This window comes from Pelophylax lessonae (genome assembly GCF_965119305.1).
Source record: "Pelophylax lessonae genome assembly, chromosome: 1".
In the NCBI taxonomy this organism is placed as follows: Eukaryota; Metazoa; Chordata; class Amphibia; order Anura; family Ranidae; genus Pelophylax; species Pelophylax lessonae.
This window is the reverse complement of record NC_138768.1, coordinates 752,603,377-752,626,724: the sequence shown is the minus strand read 5'-3', so window position 1 is coordinate 752,626,724 and position 23,348 is coordinate 752,603,377.

The window sequence follows — 23,348 nt, the reverse complement described above, 5'->3', positions numbered from 1 at the left end:
GCAACTCACTCTTTTTAGTAATGCCCATGATAAGGGATAAGCCCAGAAAGGTTTTAAATTTGTAACAGTGATACATTTCCATGCAAATTCTCTGGCAATTTGGATTTGCGGCGATGAATTGATCGGCATATAAATTGCTTTGGTCCACAATAGATCTGTACAGATCTTCAGTGAAAAACAGCTCATAAAAATCAAGGGGAGTAAAATCTGGTGTTTCTACCTGAATTCCTGGTTGGCCAGTGAATGGGGAAAGTACAAGCGCTGCAGAAGTGGTGGGCTTCCCAATCAGGATTTTCAAGCACATCAGGAAGGAAACTATAGGTTACACGGGCCTGTCGAATTTTTGAATTATTCACCAAGTGTTACTGCAGTGCTGGATTGGCTATGACCAGGATGTACTAGGCCGCTGGTGCTCTGACATGCATTGTGATCTGGAAGGTCTTATATAGACAGGTGTGTGGCTTTCCTAATCAAGTCCAATCAGTATAATCAAACACAGCTGGACTCAAATGAAGGTGTAGAACCATCTCAAGGATGATCAGAAGAAATGGAAAGCACCTGAGTTAAATATATGAGTGTCACAGCAAAGGGTCTGAATACTTAGGACCATGTGATATTTCAGTTTTCCTTTTTTAATAAATCTGCAACAATGTCAACAACTCTGTGTTTTTCTGTCAGTATGGGGTGCTATGTGTACATTCATGAGGAAGAAGAATGAACTTAAATGATTTTAGCAAATGGCTGCAATATAACAAAGAGTGAAAAATTTAAGGGGGTCTGAATACTTTCCGTACCCATTGTAGGTGTCCCCCTTTCCCATTTCAAAAAGGTGGGCGGTACATAAACATATCCAGTAAGTTAATTTGACCTTAATCAAAGGTTTATGTAATCCCCTGTGGGGTAAGCACACATAGCTCCATAGGGGGTCAGTAGGTGGACAGTAGGAGTGTACCTCCTAAAGCTTGTGCTATGTATGTTCACTTTTTTTGTGTTTTCTGTATCACTAGTTACTGTATATTCACACTTCCAAGGCATCTTTGATGAGCTGACATTTATCCACATCAAGGTGGCTTTCCTGGTATAACTAGTAAGTGTATTTCAGGATCACCTGATTACAGGCAATAGGGAGGTGGGTGGACTGGTGCAACATAGCAATGTTTGGAGGAATAATAGGAACATTAACTGAACTTATTAGCAGGTAAACTTTGATCCCCGTGTGCATTTCAAAGTTTCTTTTTCAATTTTGATTGAAACTTTGTTTTATAGTATTTAGCCAAAAATAAGCAATCTAATGAATCAAGTATGTGTGTACAGGCCAGCCTCAGCGCACCTTTAGAGTCCACTGATTACCACATCAACTCTGTGACCTTGTCCCCCTGTACTGTGTCATTACCAGAGATAATATTGGTTTTCCCAAATGCCAGTCACTGGCAAGCTGATGAACAATACAGATAGTTAAACGTACATTTTATTTTATATGTGAGGACAGGAGTATTCATTATGTGCTTACCTCTATTGTACGCTCACATTTTTAAATGTTTTCATTCAGCTATCTTAAATGATTCATTTTTCCATAATAAATTATTTTTGCTTCTGGCATATTGCATCATCAGGACCATTGTCATAAATTTATATTCCTCACCTAAACTATGGGGCACTTTCCACTGAAAATGGTAAATAATATTACACACAAAAGAGGAAAAAAAAAAAAAGAAAAAGAAAAAGGTAATCGGATTTCTGGGAAGATGGAGCTTAGTGAAAGATGTGAGCTTTTATAAGGATGGACAATGGAAAAAGAAAATAATAACTCCCAACTTTGATTGTTCAAATATATTCTGCAAGGCACAGAGATGCATGCAAGCTGGAGCAGGCACAGGGCAGCAAGGTTAAGTACAAGAGAAAGCACAATACTTCAGATTGGCAGTAGACTGCAGCAGGAATAATCAAATCACAAGTAAATTGAATTAGCCAGTCCTAGGGCAGGCTCCTGGGACTGCTACACTGAATGCTAGCAAAGCTCCTCCTAGACTTTTTCCCCTCCCTAGTAAAACTCAAATGATGAATGCAGATGAAATTTGAAATATGAAAATCTGAAATAATTTATGGAAGTTGTCAGAAATCTGGCTGGCTTGTGCTGTAATTTCCTCAGAGACCAGGCAGGAAGGCTCATGTGCTTGCAGTGTCTGGATCTGTGGCTGGGCTTTGTGCGGTGCTGGATCGGCCCCTTTTTAAATGCTCTTGTAGACAAATTACAACTCATTACACACAGCCTTGCACCATGCCATCATGTCAGAGGAAATCTTTTTTCATTTGCACAAATTTGCTTGGAATTCTCATATTTATTTGAGCATCCATTATCCAACGTGAACATTGAATTATCCGCAATTATTTCCAGAGGAGGGAGGATGTTTATGCAGAGCCAGCAAATGACCTCAGTGTGGATGCGAGTTTGTGTGTTACATTGTGCCATCACATCACCAGCACCTATTATGATGGCAACCTATGACATTCAGTAAGATCATAGTAATTGTTTCTGCTTCATTCCTATTCTTTTTAGCCCCAGTGTTTTATAAATGACATAATTGTGGCATTGTTCTACTGCTGTATGCCCAGTCTAATAATGCCTATAGGATGTCACTAATGACGACGTGTGGCTCTTGGGGTTTTCTGCAGGATGTGGAATTAAGAAAAGATAATGACTAATAAATCGGATATTATAAATCACTCAACATTAAGATGAAATTAATTTCAAAGACAGATATAAATATTTATTATTCTTAAAGAGCCACTATCACTTGGTTCATTAAGAGCAAGGTGATAGTCTCACCTATTAGCCCACCCCTCTAGTAAACTATACTAAATGATCCTTTGCTGTCTCCCCACTACAGGTGGCGATAGAGCTTATCTGAGTTGATGACGTTACTCCTTACATGTAGGTGCAGTCTATATTCTCCACTGAAGGTGGCGCTTAACCCCAGCGGCACTGTAGTTGGAAGGGAAGTCAAGAGGAACTCGGCAGGAAGAGCCTATTTAAGGCCATAGCTCTCAGGCTTTGCGTGCATTTTGCATGTGGGTAGTGTAAGGACAGGTCACCCATCTGAGAGGGACAGTGATGAGGTTCCAGATGAGTAGAGAAAAGATACAGACTGGCCAGATTGCATTCCGTCCTTCAAGACAGAACCTGTCGGCACACCCGGGACCTGCTCTGCTACACACAGACACAATCTGTGGGTGTTCCCGGTCGAGCGCCCTCTCAGTGAGCTTGTTGTAAGTTATTGAACATTAACCAATAATACAAGTTCTGATCTCTGCAACCGCATCTGCGTGTTAACTGCTGCCCTACCATGCTTCACCTTTCCACATACATGACAGCAATTGGTTGTTCAGGCCTAGGCACTGTCACATATGGGAGGTCTAATTGGTCCACAAACTCAGAGCTTCTGGCTCCTCCCTCCTGCCGAGTGCCACCACAGCAAGCAGCTTACTATGGGGGCTTCCGAGCCAAGCCGCAGCTCCATGTCTGAATGGACCCGCCCCCTCTATCTCCTCATTGGCTCACTAACTTTGATTGACAGCAGCAGGAGCCAATGGAGTCTGCTGTTGTCTCAGCCAATGAGAAGTGAGAGTAAAGGAAAGCCAAGGCTCTTGTACAACATCACTGGATCAAGATGGGCTCAGGTAAGTATTGGGGAGGGGGGGGAGCTGAGGGAGGTTGCTGCAAACAGAAGGTTCTTTATGTTCATGCATAGAATGCACTGAAATAACAAAACATTCTACCTTTAGAACCAACTCCAGAAAACGTAAAAATGATCCCTTGCAGTTGGGCTGCACCTGCACTGTAAAGGTTAATTACTTGTTTAGACTAGCACTTTAATTTACCTAATCTTGCACTACCCTGGCAGATGGGGCACCCCACACTCTGGTGGTGGACTGTGCCTCAGCATTATCATGTCCAATGCAGGATTATGGACCATGTACTGGTCTTGATGACATTAATACCTTAGACCCCCAGAGCATGGGAGGGAAGACACTAGCAGTGCAGAGAAATGTAGGACCAAATATGTAAATCTTCTTTTCTATGTCCTCTAGACCTAAATGAGCTCCTGGAATTGGACTTTAACCAAAAGTTAACCCTTGCTATGTGAGGGTGGTGCCCACTGCAAGGGTATTTTTTACAAAAATCCACAGGGTTCAGATTAGAAAGTAATGATAATGGCACATTGTTCATGCTTTAATAGGATTGAGCAGTAGTAGCTGCTCTTTTTCTGCAGTCAGTGGCCCTGTCTGGTCCCTAGGACAGAGGTGGAGAATAATCTCATCAGAGACATCTTCCCTGCTAGGATGGCCAGCAGTCTCCCTCTTCTCCTGCTGCAAGGATCTGTGTCAGAGCACTTAAAGGAAGAAAGGATCTGGCCAGGAGATTATTGCTTCATTGTGCTTTTTTGTATATGTGTATTATAGTGTCGCTCCCCTGTCTGACACAACGGGCTCAGTGTGGGACATGACAAAAGCTGTATATGACAGTGGGGAGGTATTGAAAGATGACCCCATATCTAGAGGCAGAGAGTTCTGGATCCATTGATGCCTTTTCCTGGCAGATTGAAGCGTGCCTGCTGGCTGCTGGCTATGGGCCTGGCTTCCTGGCAGTGCGGCACTTCAAAGCAACTGCGTGCAAATTCCCCCGCAGATCAGCAAGACTCTATCTTCTGTCTGTCATAATAATAGCAGACCACAGGAGCCATGAATCTAGATTGGCAAGGAGATGAATTATTATTAACCCTCTAGTGGCAAGACGTAACTTTGATCTTTGAGTGTTAGCATTTACCTTTACAACGCATACACTGCAAATGCGTTCATTTTACTGCTACTTATGATGTCAGCATAAGCTGTATTAACACAATTTATAAGCGTTTTAAATAATACAGGTACAGGCTGATTTTGTTTAAAAACATCAATGGAATATATTTTGATTAAATACTAAATTAATTAATATAAATCTGTAGTTTGATTCTATTTCTGGATGCAATATATACACTAATATATACACTGCAATTGCGTTCATTTTACTGCTACTTTTGTTGTCAGCATAAGCCGTATTAACAAAATGTATAAGAGTTTTAAATAATACAGGCTGATTTTGGTTAAAAAAAAAAAAAAATCAATGGAATATATAGATTAAATACTAAATGAATTAATATAAATCTGTAGTCAGATTCTATTTCTGGATGTAATATATATATATTATATATATTATTTTATTATTATATAGCAAAAAAAAAGTTTTCTTTGGAAAGTAAAAACTTTGTTTAACTTGCTAATTTACATCATAACCCCCCCACATGTGCAGATATGTTGTGGGTTTCTGCTAGCTCTCTGGCAGAGACCCCAAGGCAGGCGAGCGTATACATGACATCTCGCAAACTGCTTCCTGGGATGTGTGATATCCTAGGAGCTGTTTGCAGGATATCACGCACACTGATAGCCTCTGCCAGGTCCCGTAGAGACTCATGGCATGACTGTGTGTGTGATAGATCTCCATTGAAGTTGGCAGCATTGAAGAAGAGGAGTTAGGAGAGAACTTTTGCTTCACGCAAGACAACATTGGACTGCATGGTCTAATATGTTTTTTTTTTTTTTTTTTAAGTGTTTGGTATTTTTATTTTTTATTTTTATTTTTTGGAGGGGGGGGGTTAGGAGTTCTTTCTTTTTTTAATTCTTTATTTAAAGAAGTTGCATACAGACAGGGCTTAAGATATAGGGATACAAAATGCCAGGTATATGTCAAGCCACAATGGCTGCCTAACAGAACAAGTACATTATCAGAAAAATAGCATTTAGTATGTATCCTACCTTAACCAATGACTTAAACAACAGCAACAGGACAGACCCATAGTTCCCCATCTGAGCAATTTTCTCATTAAGTAAAAACACGACATGAAGTGAAACCCCATATCTGGGACCACTAAAAAACCAAATACCAGACAAGGCCAGGAAGAGAAATGGGAAGAATAGTAAAAGGAGGAGGGGGAGATGAAGAGAGAGGAAAAAAATACAATTTAAAGGGGGGGGGGGTATTTTAGGAGGAAGAGTATAGGGAGGAAAACTATTGCATGGAAGTGAAAACCTTATCCCTCCACTGCAAGGACCAAGCCATAGGTATATAAGGACCAGTAGAACCAATTCCATCTAAATGTTTCTTCTGTGCCCTGCAGGGCTTCAGTAATACTTTCCATGGAGTGGATCTCTGTCACTTTACCCAGCCACATCAAGAGTGTAGGAGGGGAATTTTGCTTCCACATTGCTGGTATATAGGCCTTGGTCGCATTTAAGAGATGGATAAGCATAGAGTGTTTGTATCTCTTTATATGGCGATCAGAGAGGTGCAAAAGGTACCGACCTGGATCTAAGGCCAGATCAAAGTCAGTTAGCTGCCTTATATAATCTCTCACCTGTGTCCAGAACTTCTTCAGTTTCTTACAAGTCAAAAAAAATGTGCAACATAGATCCTTTCTCCTCTCTACAACGCTAACAAGTATTCACTTGCCTGGATATATTTTCCTCAACAATGTAGGAACCTTGCACCAGGAGCTTATATCCCAACTCCTGAAACCTGTTTGCAATAGACAAGGAATTATTTTTTTTTTTTTAATGTAAGCTTTTGGATAACTTATATCCCTTCTTTAGGCTTTATCTATTTGGTAGAACACTCTATGACAGATAGATAAATAGATAGATAGATAGATAGATAGATAGATAGATAGATAGATAGATAGATAGATAGATAGATAGATAGATAGATAGATAGATAGATAGATAGATAGATAGATAGATAGATAGATAGATAGATAGATAGATAGATAGATAGATAGATAGATAGATAGATAGATACTTAGAAACTTTTATTAATTCACTTACATTTTAGATAGCACCAACAAGTGAAGAATTAAATGTAGCCCCATTAGAGTAACCGCATTTGGAGTTATATATTCTAATATGTAAAATACTTTTGAGTTGCTTTGCATGATTTTAGGAAAGCTGTCAGGCATGAGATGGGATCAACAAGTTGCAGAGCAGACTAATCTACAACAGAAATTGTTTTTATGTATTAAAATTGATGCTGTGATTGAATAACCATCAGTGGAAAATCTGCAGTTTTGATGTCTTTTATTTAAATATCTTGTGGCTTTGCAGAGGGCGGCCCATAAGATGCACAAAAGTTGCCTGAAGTTGGATTGTTCAACCCCTTTGTGTGACTGTATAAGAAGGGTTCAACATGTCCACATAGAGAATGACTTTATTATTGCAGGGTAGCATTAATCTAGTCACTGGCATACTGATTAGAAACTTTATTTGATCTACAATTACAGCATAAATTATTACACTGATATTAATACAATGCAAACTCCATATAATGTGTATATTAAAGATAAACTATTTTTTCTATGTCAAAAATGCTTACAAGAGCACAGTTTTTTCTGTTCAGGGTAACTTCTTGGTCTTTATTCTGTGCTTTCATGACATCTATCATAAAGCAGGCTTGAACTAGAAGTTCCTAATTCATGATTTTTTGTTTGTAGGTCACCTAGAATAAATTAGCTTTATGCCATAGCCATGCCTTTGCCTCCATTCATTGGGCAGGTTGCTGTCTATCACAGTCTCCGGGATGCATCGTACAAATAGCTAGGACACAGACAGCTCCTTTCAGGCCACACAGCCGCGTTATTGTCCAGGATAATATTGTGTAAATAAATAATACCATCTCCTGCAAACTCCTTTCCCATTTTCTGGAGTCTTTTCTCTGCCACCAACTCGCAAGGAACCCTGGAGCTCGTACCCAGGTCCCATGCTGGGTTCTCAGGCATCTGGTGGGCTGAGTTGGTTGGCAGTGAATGGATGGGGAAGGAGGGGTGAAGGCATTGCTTGGGTTTATGTCTGTGTCACAGACTTCCCCTTTCACCCTCCTCACTTCCTATCCAGCACTGTCTTGCCTTTTGCTGCTGGTGGCTCAGTGCATAAACTGATTAGATAACAACACAGCACCTTCCCTTTCTGTTTAGCCTTAATGGACCCGAGACTAGTCTTTTCAGGAAGCCCAGCCCTTCCACTAGCCAGCCTTTATTGGGGAATCTATGGGGTTTTATCCAGCAAAGGCTCAATCTTGCCCCTGGGTTCATCAATCATTGCGCTTGGCTTAAATCCCCTTCATGCTGTTCCGCCTCATTAAACCCATAAAGAGCAGTGAATGCAGTTTGTATAGGCGTAGAATGCCTGCACAGCCCTCTCACTAGCTTATGGCCTGAGGATAAAAGGCCCCCAGACAAACAGGTCATCCTCTGCACCAATTTTCAGATCACTAGCAATATTATATACTCCGGGGTTTTCTATGGTGAGCCATATTCTGCTGAATCATCTTTAATGTAATGGCTTAAAATGATATGATTAAGTGATAAACAAAGACCCACATCTGTCCACAATCCTAAACTGATATTGGATTTTTATCCTTACATGGTTATATCAACACACACAAAAAAAAACCTTAAAAATATTTATCTTAACAATAATTTGACCAGACTTCTGATTTACTTAGTGTGGTATTGCACATAAATAACTTTTTCTAAAGAAATTGTGTTATGGAGCTGCCATATTTAAATGTTTAAGGAGAGAACTTGCTTCCTCTACTATAGGCGAAGAAGGAAAGACACCGACACTGACGTACAAAATTGAGAGGATATTGGAAATTGATACGATTTAATTTGAATATAGTTTTTTTCACTTTATCTTAAAGTATGTATAGGGAGTGAACCTATGAGGTCAAATATCAATTGGGGGTACCATCATCCATATAATAGAATAGAAAATACAAATTGGAGACAGTCCTTCAAAAACATTTTCCAAGGAAGGGGGGAAAGGGGGAGGAGAGGGGTTTGGACTTTCTCGGTACCTCAAAAAATGTAAGTGAATTAAAAATAAAATATAATTTTTATTTATACAAAGAGATAAAAGGTAGCATAAACAAATACATTTATGACAAATGACAATGGACAAGAATATATAAAAACCCTTGCAGGTGAGTCAAACATTGGTTCCGCTAGTATTGAAAGCACTCCAATAAGGAACCAAAGGTGAAATGGATCCTCACTGGGTGACATCTCCTCTACATGTTTCGCGGTTGGATACCGCTTCTTCAGAAGGAACACTAGGAAAATTCTGAAATATAGTCATAGAATGCAGGTAATACACATAAGGAATAAAAAGACAACTATATATACAGGTCCTTCTCAAAAAATTAGCATATTGTGATAAAGTTCATTATATTCTGTAATGTACTGATAAACATTAGACTTTCATATATTTTAGATTCATTACACACAACTGAAGTAGAGCAAGCCTTTTATTGTTTTAATATTGATGATTTTGGCATACAGCTCATGAAACCCCAAAATTCCTGTCTCAAAAAATTAGCATATCATGAAAAGGTTCTCTAAACGAGCTATTAACCTAATCATCTGAATCAACTTATTAACTCTAAACACCTGCAAAAGATTCCTGAGGCTTTTAAAATCTCCCAGCCTGGTTCATTACTCAAAACCGCAATCATGGGTAACACTGCCGACCTGACTGCTGTCCAGAAGGCCATCATTGACACCCTCAAGCAAGAGGGTAAGACACAGAAAGAAATTTCTGAACTAATAGGCTGTTCCCAGAGTGCTGTATCAAGGCACCTCAGTGGGAAGTCTGTGGGAAGGAAAAAGTGTGGCAGAAAACGCTGCACAACGAGAAGAGGTGACGGAACCCTGAGGAAGATTGTGGAGAAGGACCGATTCCAGACCTTGGGGGACCTGCGGAAGCAGTGGACTGAGTCTGGAGTAGAAATATCTAGAGCCACCGTGTACAGGCGTGTGCAGGAAATGGGCTACAGGTGCCGCATTCCCCAGGTCAAGCCACTTTTGAACCAGAAACAGCGGCAGAAGCGCCTGACCTGGGCTACAGAGAAGCAGCACTGGACTGTTGCTCAGTGGTCCAAAGTACTTTTTTCGGATGAAAGCAAATTTTGCATGTCATTCGGAAATCAAGGTGCCAGAGTCTGGAGGAAGACTGGGGAGAGGGAAATGCCAAAATGCCTGAAGTCCAGTGTCAAGTACCCACAGTCAGTGATGGTCTGGGGTGCCATGTCAGCTGCTGGTGTTGGTCCACTGTGTTTTATCAAGGGCAGGGTCAATGCAGCTAGCTATCAGGAGATTTTGGAGCACTTCATGCTTCCATCTGCTGAAAAGCTTTATGGAGATGAAGATTTCATTTTTCAGCACGACCTGGCACCTGCTCACAGTGCCAAAACCACTGGTAAATGGTTTACTGACCATGGTATTACTGTGCTCAATTGGCCTGCCAACTCTCCTGACCTGAACCCCATAGAGAATCTGTGGGATGTTGTGAAGAGAAAGTTGAGAGACGCAAGACCCAACACTCTGGATGAGCTCAAGGCCGCTATCGAAGCATCCTGGGCCTCCATAACACCTCAGCAGTGCCACAGGCTGATTGCCTCCATGCCACGACGCATTGAAGCAGTCATTTCTGCAAAAGGATTCCCAACCAAGTATTGAGTGCATAACTGAACATAATTATTTGAAGGTTGACTTTTTTTGTATTAAAAACACTTTTCTTTTATTGGTCGGATGAAATATGCTAATTTTTTGAGATAGGAATTTTGGTTTTTCATGAGCTGTATGCCAAAATCATCAATATTAAAACAATAAAAGGCTTGCACTACTTCAGTTGTGTGTAATGAATCTAAAATATATGAAAGTCTAATGTTTATCAGTACATTACAGAAAACAATGAACTTTATCACAATATGCTAATTTTTTGAGAAGGACCTGTAAACAGCAGGTAGTCTAATATATTGGAGGATGGGGACGACAGCGCTGGATCAAAAGGACAAGCCATGGCCCAATATTTTATATTCTACCTAGCTAAGTGGATACATTGATTTACCTCTATATATCATTGAACGTGATTGGACTTCAGTCTGAGGGAGCTTTTTTATTGTTTTTTAAATATCAGATCTATATTACTATCCTTTTGTGGCTATATTTTGGATCCTGGATCAACAGCTGACCTTCAAACAGCCTCTATGTGCTATCTTGGAACCATTTATAATTATCCCTCCTGTTGTAGTCTCCCCCTGATAGCTGCTGCTTACAGGTTGTTATATACAGGTAAGTTCAGTAGTGAGCTACATAGGAGCCCTACTCCATGTTGTCTATTATAGTGCCCTCTTTTCTTCCCTTCCCCCCCTTGCCCCCTGTGAAAAGTTATAAAGGCGAAATCTTCCAATAGGGACACTAGATTTGGTGACCTGGGGGTCCCCAAGAAATCCCCTTAAAGTGTTTTTAACCTTAATAAATAATGTCACTGCCAGCCCCTTTCGTGTATCCAGTCATAATGCAAGGTGTAAATATTTTTTAAAATTGATGCCTCTGAATACCTTTTTTTCAGAGATCTTCAGGACGGTCACGTGACTCCTGGCCGCTCTCCTCCTCTGATCTAGGGCTACAGCGGGAGGGGCAGAGATCTACCTCTAATGTCAGCCCCTTCTGCTGTAGACCATGGATCAGAGGTGCAGAGCAGCCAGGAGTCACATGACTGACCTGAAGCTTTCTGAAATAGGTATTTAGAAGCTTCATTTTAAAAACAAAAACTAACACTGTGCACTATGGCTGGATACACAAGAGGGGCTGCAGTGACATTATTGAAAGTTTAATTTTCTACTTATAGGGGGGATGGGGCCGGAGACACAGACACCGAGCTGACAGCCGGGGGGGGGGCAGAAAGGAGAGAGGAAGACAGAGGAGAGCTGTGGATGACGGAGGCACGCAGACTGACCACGGTGAGCAGGGCTCAGCAGCCATGATTATAGTGGTCAGCGCACAGAGGGGGACACAGGAATTGGCAGGATCAGCCAGGTTTTTCACAGTTTGGAAAGGGACAGATTAGACAGCACAAGCACTGTGCTGTTTAATCTGCTATAAGGAAACAGGAGCTCCTTTTTTTTTTTCAGGTTAAAACACTTTTATTAACAGGGATTTCCTCTCACTTCCTGTTTGGTTATGGGACAGGAAGTAAAAGAAATCACAACAATGGGACACAGATGGTGGAAAAAAAAACCTGACAGTGGTTATAACCCTCCCTTACTCAATCCAAAATGAAAAAAAAGTCCTACTTTAACCACTTCCGCACCTCCTGCTGCAGTTTTACGCCGCTACTTTGACGTTAAATACCGGGGTTATGGCAGCAGATAGCTGCCATAACCCAGGTATTTTTTTACATGGCGGTCAGTCCTCTTTCACATAAAAGTGGTCCCGGCGGCAGATTCACCGGGGGATCACTTTTATGGGCGGCGGGAGAGGTGCCCCCCGGAACTTCCCCGTCGCTTACCAGAGCCGTCAGTAGCAGGGAAAACGATCCGGTCCTTTCCCCTCCTCAGCAGGAAGTCGAGTGAGAGCAAGATGGCCCCCACTCGATTCTATGGCCTTGGAGGACCAGAGCGACATCATACGTCGCTTCCTCCCAACGGCCTTAAAGGGCCCATTTTTTTTTTTATGCCTGATGAAAAAAAAATTACGTTTTTTTTTTTTTTTTTGCTTTTTAGTGTAGATGTGAGATCTGAGGTCTTTTTGACCCCATATCTCACATTAAAGAGGACCTGTCCAGCTAATTTTTATTACAAGTGATGTTTACATCCCTTTTAATATGAAAAAAAGTGATCAAAAACATTGTTTTAAAGGGACAGTATAAAAAAAAAAAAAAGTTAAAATAAACATGAAAAAAAAAAAATTGAAAGCGCCCTGTCCCTCCGAGCTTGCGCGCAGAAGCGATTGCATACGCAAGTCGCGCCCTCATATGAAAAACCACACATGTGAACTATCGCCACGATCGTTAGAGTGAGAGCAATAATTCGAGCCCTGGCTTTTCTCTGTAACTCTAAACTGGTAACCTGTAGAAACTTTTAAAGCATCGCCTATGGAGATTTTTAAGTACCAATGTTTGTCGCCATTCCACGAGCGTGCGCAATTGAGAAGCATGACATGTTGGGTATCCATTTACTCGGCGTAACATTATCTTTCACATTATGGAAAAAATTGGGTTAACTGTTTTCTTCTTTTTTAATGAAAAAAGGTGTATTTTTTCTAAAAAAAAATTGCATTTTTAAGACCGATGTGCAAATACGGTGAAGTATTGCAATGATCTCCATTTTTTTCTCTCGGGTCTCTGTTAAAAAAGAATATATAATGTTTGGGGGTTCTAGAAAAAAAATACTGAGGTCGCCTGACAAGTCGCCCCAGTGTGAACCGGGACTAAGTGGTAAAGTGAAAGTGAATGTAACATTGTTTACATGAAACAATTTTTGCCACTAACCAAAGTGTTGTATCCTTTTTAATAAATTAGGCATTAATGGTGGCCATACACTATATGAAAAATCGTTCAAACTCATTTTTGAAAAACGAACCGTGAGAGCAAACGATTGGACTGTCGGAATTTGAACGATAAATCGTTCAATGTACATAAATGAATCAGTTTTTTGTTCATTATGTCACATATGCCTAGTGCAAACAGTTCAGGCGAGAAACACATTAACCTTTCAATTTATCGTTCATTCGGCAGAATTTTCCTAACTGTTCCTTCGATTTTTCAGCTCTGAAAAGTTTAAACTGATTTTCTATTTGTGCCCATTAACTGGAGGAAAAACGAACGAATGGACCAAATGATGATTTTTCGGCTAGTGTATGGCCAGCATAACTCTTCCTATAGAGTGACTGTAGTGGTTATATTGTTATGATCAGGTGACTTAACTGGGATTAAAGTGTAACTTTTGTCAAAATAAAAAATGACATATATGATATCAGTCTGTCAGTACCATTAACTTTTTTTTTTGTACTTGGTGATCCGGCCAGTAAGTCTGTTACATTATTTATATTTATATCTATTATATTATATATATTTAATGTTTGCCTAGTAGGCACTTTTACCCTCTTCCTGCCCAGGCCAATTTTCAGCTTTTAGCGCTGTTACAACTTGAATGACAATTGCGCGGTCATGCAACACTGTACCCATATGAGATTTTTATTATTTTGTAATAATATAAATTAATGTTTCTCCTTCACTGATGTTCGCTGATAAAGCTACACTGATGGGCAGTGATGGGCACTGATGAGGCGGCACTGATGGGCACTGATAGGTATCGCTGATGAGCACTGATGAGGCGGCACTGGTGCTCACTGATGAGATGGCACCGGTGAGGAGGTGAGGCTGCACTGATAGGAGGCACTGATAGGTGGCACTGAAGGGCAATGATAGATGGCACTAATAGGTCTTGATAGGCACTGATGGGCAGCACTGATAGGTAACACTGATGAGGAGGCACTGATTGGCCCCGATTGACAGCACTGATGAGTACTGATTGGCAGCACTGGTAGGCTGCACTGATGGGCATTGATAGGCGCCACTAATGGGCACTGATAGACACCAGTAGGTGGCATTGATGGGCAGCACTGATAGGTTACACTAATGAGGAGGCACTGATGGGCACTGATTGACAGCACTGATGAGCACTGTTTGGCATCACTGGTGGGCACTAATTGGCAGCACTGATATTCAGGACACTGATAATCAGTGCCCTGATTATCAGTGCCTATGTCCCTTCAGCACAAGCCAAACAAGTTATCGGCTCCCTTTTTCTTGACCTGTGGGGCTGCTCAAGGCCCTGTGAGGGAGGTGGAGGAACCTTGCATATTGACACCTATCTGAGTATATCTGAGTAAACTCTGCTGAGCAATTATTTGGTAGTCTTTATGGCCATCATTTAGTACGTAGTCTTTCATACTCATCAAGTCTTTCTGGACAACATGATATTTTCCATATACTGTACAACCATACCTCTTACTTAGCATCACTATATGTGACCTTATTCATTTCAACTTTTCAAGGACAATTTACTTAAATCTCTGTAGGAAGTGGACATTTATCTTTTTACCCTTTGCTGAGATGCTATTAATACGTATGTGTCCCCATATCCATTTTCGGGGGAACTTGGGCTGTCCCTCCCGTCTGACTGCCTCCTCTCTACATGCCCTTTTAGTGTATTATATACCTTAGAAACTTAATTTTAACTCTTAAGCTCCTGAAGAAGTACGGTTGTCACGAAACATGTCGAACAGTAATATGAACTGGACATCTTTACCCCTCTAAGTAGCCACCACTGGGTATCTGGATACTGTATTAGGAACCGATTTCAGACTTTTTGTTGCTGTGGTCAATTGGGAGTTTCTAACCCAATCTCGAGGGTTGATGGTAACACCAGCAATGTATATTGTTATCTGTTAAGAAAACTGTATGATGGTACCATTGTCATATATTTTTAAGCTTTTTGTAATCTTCAATAAAATATCCTATTTTTAATCTATACTTGAGTTTGTTGTGCCATTAAAGTGCAGCTCTTTCTTATACCCACAAATACTATGATAGTGAGGACGAGGCACAGTTAACCGAATCATGTCAGCAGGCCCACTCTGCAATGACATATATTTCTAACCACTTATGTATTGTCCATGTAAATCTACTAGTTTATCCAAAGCCCAGTACACACATACTAAAAGCCGGGTTGGCAGCAGGAACTGGCCAACTTTCTGTATATGTGTACTGGTTTACCCGGTTATGACTAAGCGAACATAGTTTCGTGAAACGCGTCAACTGTTTTTTGCCCTCCTGTCCCTGGTTTGTCATTATGGATTTTATGGATTTTCAATAAATGGTTTTTATCATCTACTATCACTCTCAAGTTGGTGTGCGGTTGCCTACTTCTTAATTGTACAGCTGTCGGGACTACGGACCTAAGCAGCACCCTTCTGATTGTGAGGACTTTCTTACACCAGAGCAGTCTTTGTGCTCTCATTTCTACTTGGAGCCTATGTGGAGCAGAGCTATAGTATTGAAAACAAGACAAGTCTGTCCCTGTAAGTCTGTAAAGCTCACCATACACTATACAATCTGATTGTACAATCTTTATATCTACCATCAACTATGTAGTGGAAGGGCATGCCGATTTGGATATAAAGTGATTGATGAGATACAGTATCTCTCAAAAGTGAGTACACCCCTCACATTTTTTTTTTATATTTTCTTATATCTTTTCATGTGACAACACTGAAGAAATGACACTTTGCTACAATGTAAAGTAGTGAGTACACCCCTAAGTGAAAATGTCCAAATTGGTCCCAAAGTGTCAATATTTTCTGTGGACACCATTATTTTCCAGCACTGCCTTAACCCTCTTGGGCATGGAGTTCACCAGAGATTCACAGGTTGCCACTGGAGTCCTCCTCCACTCCTCCATGACGACACCACAGAACTGGCAGATGTTAGAGAACTTGCACTCCTCCACCTTCTGTTTGAGGATGCCCCACAGATGCTCAATAGGGTTTAGGTTTTGAGACATGCTTGGCCAGTCCATCACCTTTACCTTTAGCTTCTTTAGCAAGGCAGTGGTCATCTTGGAGGTGTGTTTGGGGTCGTTATCAGGGAATACTGCCCTGCGGGCCAGTCCTCAGCAAACTGTTTGCAGGCTTTCTTGTGCATCATCTTTAGATGAGGCTTCCTTCTGGGATGACAACCATGCAGACCAATTTGGTGCGGTGTGCGGCATATGATCTGAGCACTGACAGGCTGTACCCCCCACCCCTTCAACCTCTGCAGCAATGTCGGCAGCACTCATACTGCTATTTCCCAAAGACAACCTCTGGATATGACGCTGAGCATGTGCACTCAACTTCTTTGATCAACTATGGCAAGGCGAGTGGAACTTGTCCTGTTAAACCACTGTATGGCCTTAGCCACCGTGCTGCAGCTCAGTTTCAGGGTCTTGGCAATCTTCTTATAACCTAGGCAATCTTTATGTAGAGCAACAATTTTTTTTTTTCAGATCCTCAGAGAGTTCTTTGCCATGAGGTGCCATGTTGAACTTCCAGTGACAACACCAAATGTAACACACCTGCTCCCCATTCACATCTGAGACCTTGTAACACTAACGAGTCACATGACACCAGGGTGGGAAAATGGCTAATTGGGCCCAATTTGGACATTTTCACTTAGGGGTGAACTCACTTTTGTTGCCAGCGGTTTAGACACTAATGGCTGTCTGTTGAGTTATTTTGAGGGGACAGCACATTTACACTGTTATACAAGCTGTACACTCACTACTTTACATTGTAGCAAAGTGTCATTTCTTCAGTGTTGTCACATGAAAAGATATAATAAAATATTTACAAAAATGTGAGGGGTGTACTCACTTTTGTGAGATACTGTAGGTGTGCCCTCCTATTATATAGTTTTACTATTATATATTACTAGTATATAGTACAGAGATCAAACAATCAATATGGCCACATACCGATCAAAGTCTTCTCATTCACTTCTGTTCAACTGCCTCATAGAGATAGAAGCAGCATATAGACAGGTGCACTCTGTACTCCCGACTGCAGATTGCGCTCATCCGAAGAAGCAAAGCAGATGTGGAAGAAAGTTGTGAGGAATTGGTTTCTTTATGACTTCCTGCAGATACAATGAGACAGCTGTTTGATTGGACCCTGGCACCCCTGGCACCCTATGTGACTTCAGCGGCCGTCTTCGATCAGGCAGAGTCTATTTAATTCTCTAGCTCCCAGGTTTGGCACACTTTATGCAAGCGTCTAGTGTAGAGATAGGTTCACCATCTAGCAGAGACAGTACTTAGAGGAAGGGAGAGGTTCCAGAAAAGTAGGGATAGTGCAGGGACTACATCCACCTTACTTCAGGAAGCTTTCCCTTTTGGTGGGGACCAGCTAGGCCGCATTCCCCGGCTGTCAGCATCTTTCAAGTGACCACTGTTATGGTTCATAAGTGGCTCTGGTTGGTTGTGCCTGCCAGCCGGGCCTAACTGTATTGTGTTACTACCATCTAACTTGGGCTCTGTGTGTTTATTGCCCACCACACCATTCTGCGCCTTGCTAACAGGCAGGTAATAACTGGATAACTGGATAGGTGAGTATCAGTAGGTTGTGTGGGGGCCAGCTTTAACCACTTACAGGCCACCCACTGCAGTTTTACGTATTTTGACGTTAAAACAGGGGTTATGGCAGCTGCCATAACCCCGGTATTTTTTTAAACGGTGGGCGCTCTGCTTTGGCATAAAAGTGGTCCCAGCAGCTGATTCACCACGGGATCACTTTTATGGTCAGTGGGAGAGGTTACACCCATCCCCCCCCCAACCGCCCTCAACCCCCGCCCTAAACCCCCGCCGCTTCCCGGTTATTTTCCCCGCTTACCAGAACCGTCGGTAGCAGGGAAAACGATCCGGTTCGATTAATTCCTAGGCAGGAAGTCGAGTGACAGCAAACTGGCCCTCGCTTGACTCTATAGCTTTGGAGGACCAGAGCGACATCATTCAAAAAAGTGTATTTTACCCACGAAAATTGCTTTTGTAAGACCGCTGCGCGAATACGGTGTGACATAAATTATTGCAACAATCTACATTTTATTCTCTAGGGTCTCTGCTTAAAAAAAAAAAATATATATATATATATATAATGTTTGGGGGTTCTAAGTAATTTTCTAGCAAAAAACAACAAGTGTCAGAAAAAGGCCTGGTTGGGAAAAGAGACAGTGTATCTTTAAATGGGAATATTAAAAGGTAGGTATGTACACACAACTATGTATACTCAAAAAAAGTAGTGAACAGTGGGTAAAACAGAAGTTCACTGTAGTAGTTAAAAGTCATTAACAATGAGCATGACCAAGTACTCTTATGAGGGCAATATGCCCCTTATTCAATGTGCCATGCATGCTATCCTAGAAGATGATAAAAACTGCTTCCAGGTGTGTATATTATGTGTACAGAGATTATAAGATCTTTATTAAGAAAAATGTAAACAGAATTGACAAAAACAATAATGTATACTGTATCAGCCATATAAATACGTGTATACAAAATGGTATACCATTGTATAGAATGTTTTATAGAAACAGCTGTTCACTATCAGTATTTACCCAGTCATAAAGGCAGGAGGATTTCAAACATTGCTTTATTTATTCATTTCAATTATCTCAACATTTTCAAAACATAAACACTGAATGCAGGTAACATATGCAAAAATAGCAAAATGTCACGAAATATAAAGGTGTTATTTAACATAAAAATATTTATTATTAATGCACACATAAATGTGGTAAGAGGTAACTTGTTATATACAATATACAATCCAGCTCACATATATTTTTTTTTTTAAAGGGAAAAATATTTTCTTCTTATCAGGTAATAATGGAGAGGAGCACCGTGCATATATTATCACAGTATACCGGTAAGTAATTCTATGTACATATTATCACGTTATACCAGTTAATAATACTATGTACATATTATCAGGTTATTATAGTTATTGTTTATTTATTTATTGCAGGTATTTATATACAGCCGCCAATTTCTGCAGCACTTTACATATATATTTGTACATTCACATCAGTCCCTACCCACAAGGAGCTTACAATCTAAGGTCCCTAACTCACATTCATACATACATATACCAGGGATAATATACACAGGAGCCAATTAACCTACCAGCATGTCTTTGGAGTGTAGATGGGAACCTGACTACCCAGAGGCAACCCACGCAGCCATGCAAACTCCATGCAGGTAGTGTTGTGGTTGGGATTCAGTTAATAATACTGTGTACACTACATACTAACAGAATAAATAAGTAAATGCAATCTTTATGTTATAAACTTATATTGGTGAGTATATTGTGTAGACATGATCAGAATATATTGGTATATAATACTTTGTACATATTATCAGGTTATTATAATGGTGGGTATTCTTTTTACAAATTATCAGATTTTATTGGTGAGTATATATTTGTACATATCAGATTATATTGGTGAGTATACTGTGTACATATTATTAGATTATATTGGTGAGTACATTGTGTACATGTTATCAGATTATATTGGTGAGTACATTGTGTACATGTTATCAGATTATATTGGTGAGTACATTGTGTACATGTTATCAGATTATATTGGTGAGTACATTGTGTACATGTTATCATATTATATTGGTGAGTACATTGTGTACATGTTATCATATTATATTGGTGAGTATATTGTGTACAAATTAGAACATTGGTAAATAATACTGTATGCATGTTAATAGATTATATTGGTGATTATATTGTGTACATATTTTAAGGTTATATTGGTGAGCATACTGTGTGCACATTATCAGATTATAGTGGTGAGTATACTGTGTGCATATTATAAGATTATATTGGTGAGTATACTGTGTACAAATTATCAGATTATATTGGTGAGTATACTGTGTGTACATTATCAGATTATATTGGTGAGTATACTGTGTACATGTTATCAGATTATATTGGTGAGTACATTGTGTACATGTTATCAGATTATATTGGTGAGTACATTGTGTACATGTTATCAGATTATATTGGTGAGTACATTGTGTACATGTTATCATATTATATTGGTGAGTATATTGTGTACAAATTAGAACATTGGTAAATAATACTGTATGCATGTTAATAGATTATATTGGTGATTATATTGTGTACATATTTTAAGGTTATATTGGTGAGCATACTGTGTGCACATTATCAGATTATAGTGGTGAGTATACTGTGTGCATATTATAAGATTATATTGGTGAGTATACTGTGTACAAATTATCAGATTATATTGGTGAGTATACTGTGTGTACATTATCAGATTATATTGGTGAGTATATTGTGTACATATTATTGGATTATATTTGTGGGTAAACTGTGTTATTAGATTATTTTGTTGAGTATACTTTGTACATATTTTCAGTTTATATTGGTAAATAATACTGTGTACATGTTATCAGATTATATTGGTGAGTATATTGGCGAGTATATTGGCGGGTATATTGGCGAGTATATTGGCAGGTATATTGGCGAGTATATTGGCAGGTATATTGGCGGGTATATTGGCGGGTATATTGGCGGCACAGTGGTGTAGTGGTTAGCACTTTCACCTAGCAGCAAGAGGGTCGCTGGTTCAAATCCCGACACTACCTGCCTGGAGTTTGCATGTTCTCCCTGTGCCTGCGTGGGTTTCCTCCGGGTATTCCGGTTTCCTCCCACACTCCAAAAGACATGCTGGTAGGTTAATTGGATCCTGTATAAAAGAAATTGGCCCCACTGTGTATGTATGAATGTGAGTTAGGGACCTTAGATTGTAAGCTCCTTGAGGGCAGGAACTGATGTGAATGTACAATGTATATGTAAAGCGCTGCGTAAATTGACAGCGCTATATAAGTACCTGAAATAATAATATTGTGTACTTATTATCAGACTATATTGGTGAGTATATTGTGTACATATTATCAGATTATATTGGTCGGTATACTGTGTACATATATTGGTGAGTATATTGTGTACATACTATCAGATTATAGAAGTGAGTATACTGCGTGCATATTATCAGATTATAGTAGTGAGTATATTGCATACATATTATCAGTTTATATTGGTAAACAGGGCCTTTTTTCAGCAGGAACGCGGGGGAACGCAGTTCCGGCACCTCCAGCACTGAATCTATGCCATAGCAAGGGGTGTTGGGTTGTGATGTAGGGTCTACTGATGCTGGCTCCTGGGGTGCCTATTGTTCCTGGAGTGGATCTTATTTTGCATGGCAATCTATTGTTGCTGATGGAGGATCTTTTGTTACTGGGGGTTACTGCAAGGGCTCTACTGTTTAGAGAGGGGTCTACTGCTGCTGGAGTCTATTGTTGCTGGGGGGGGGCTGCGGGGGATCTATTTTATTGCTTCTCTTGTTATCATTACCAAATTCCATACAATATACTTACAAGTACAAAATTATACTTGGCTCTATATTCTTTAAAAGGGGCCGTACTGGGCGCGGGGGTTAAACCAAGGGTTGGTCCTCAGAGGTGGGTAGAGGGCGGGACCAATGGTCAGTGCTTGGAGGTGGGTAGGGGGCAGAGACAGGAAGTGACTTAGAAGGGGGAGTTGCTGCACCTATTCTCTGAGAAAAAGCCCTGTTGGTAAATATACTGTCTACATATTATCAGACTATGTTGGTGAGTGGATTGTGTACATATTATTAGATTATATTGATGAGTATATTGTGTACATGTTATCATATTATATTGGTGAGTATATTGTGTACATATTAGTAGATTATATTGATGAGTATATTGTGTACATGTTATCACATAATATTGGTGACTATATTGTGTACATATTATCAGATTCTATTGGTGAGTATATTGTGTACATACCATCAGATTATAGAAGTGAGTATACTTTGTAGATATTATCAGATTCTATTGTTGAGTATACTTTGTACATATTATCAGATTATAGAAGTGAGTATACTTTGTACATATTATCAGATTATAGAAGTGAGTATACTTTGTACATATTATCAGATTATAGAAGTGAGTATACTTTGTACATATTATCAGATTATAATGGGGAGTATTGTGTACATATTATCAGTTTATATTGGTAAATAATACTGTGTACATATTATCAGATTATATTGGTAAATATACTGTGTAAATATTATCAGATTTGTGTACATATTATTGGATTATATTGGTGAGTATATTGTGTACATATTATCAGGTTATATCGGTGAGTATATTGTGTAAATATTATCAGATTATATTGGTGGGTATACTGTGCACATATTAGCAGACTATATTGATGAGTATACTGTGTACATATTATCAGATTATATTGGTGGGTATACTGTCTACACATTATCTGGTTATATTGGTGAGTATATTGTGTACATATTATCAGATTATATTGGTGAGTATATTGTGTAAATATTATCAGATTATATTGGTCGGTATACTGTGTACATGTTATCAGATTACATTGGTGGGTATACTGTGTACATATTAGCAGATTATATTGATGAGTATTTTGTGTACATATTATCAGATTATATTGGTAAATAATACTGTGTCTATATTATAAGATTATATTGGTGAGTATATTGTGTAAATATTATCAGATTATATTGGTTGGTATACTGTGTACATGTTATCAGATTATATTGGTCGGTATACTGTGTACATATTATCAGATTATATTGGTAAATAATACTGTGTCCACATTATCAGAATATATTGGTGGGTATATTGTGTCCATATTATCAGATTATATTGGTGGGTATACTGTCTACACATTATCAGCTTATATTGGTGAGTATATTGTGTACATATTATCAGATTATATTGGTAAATA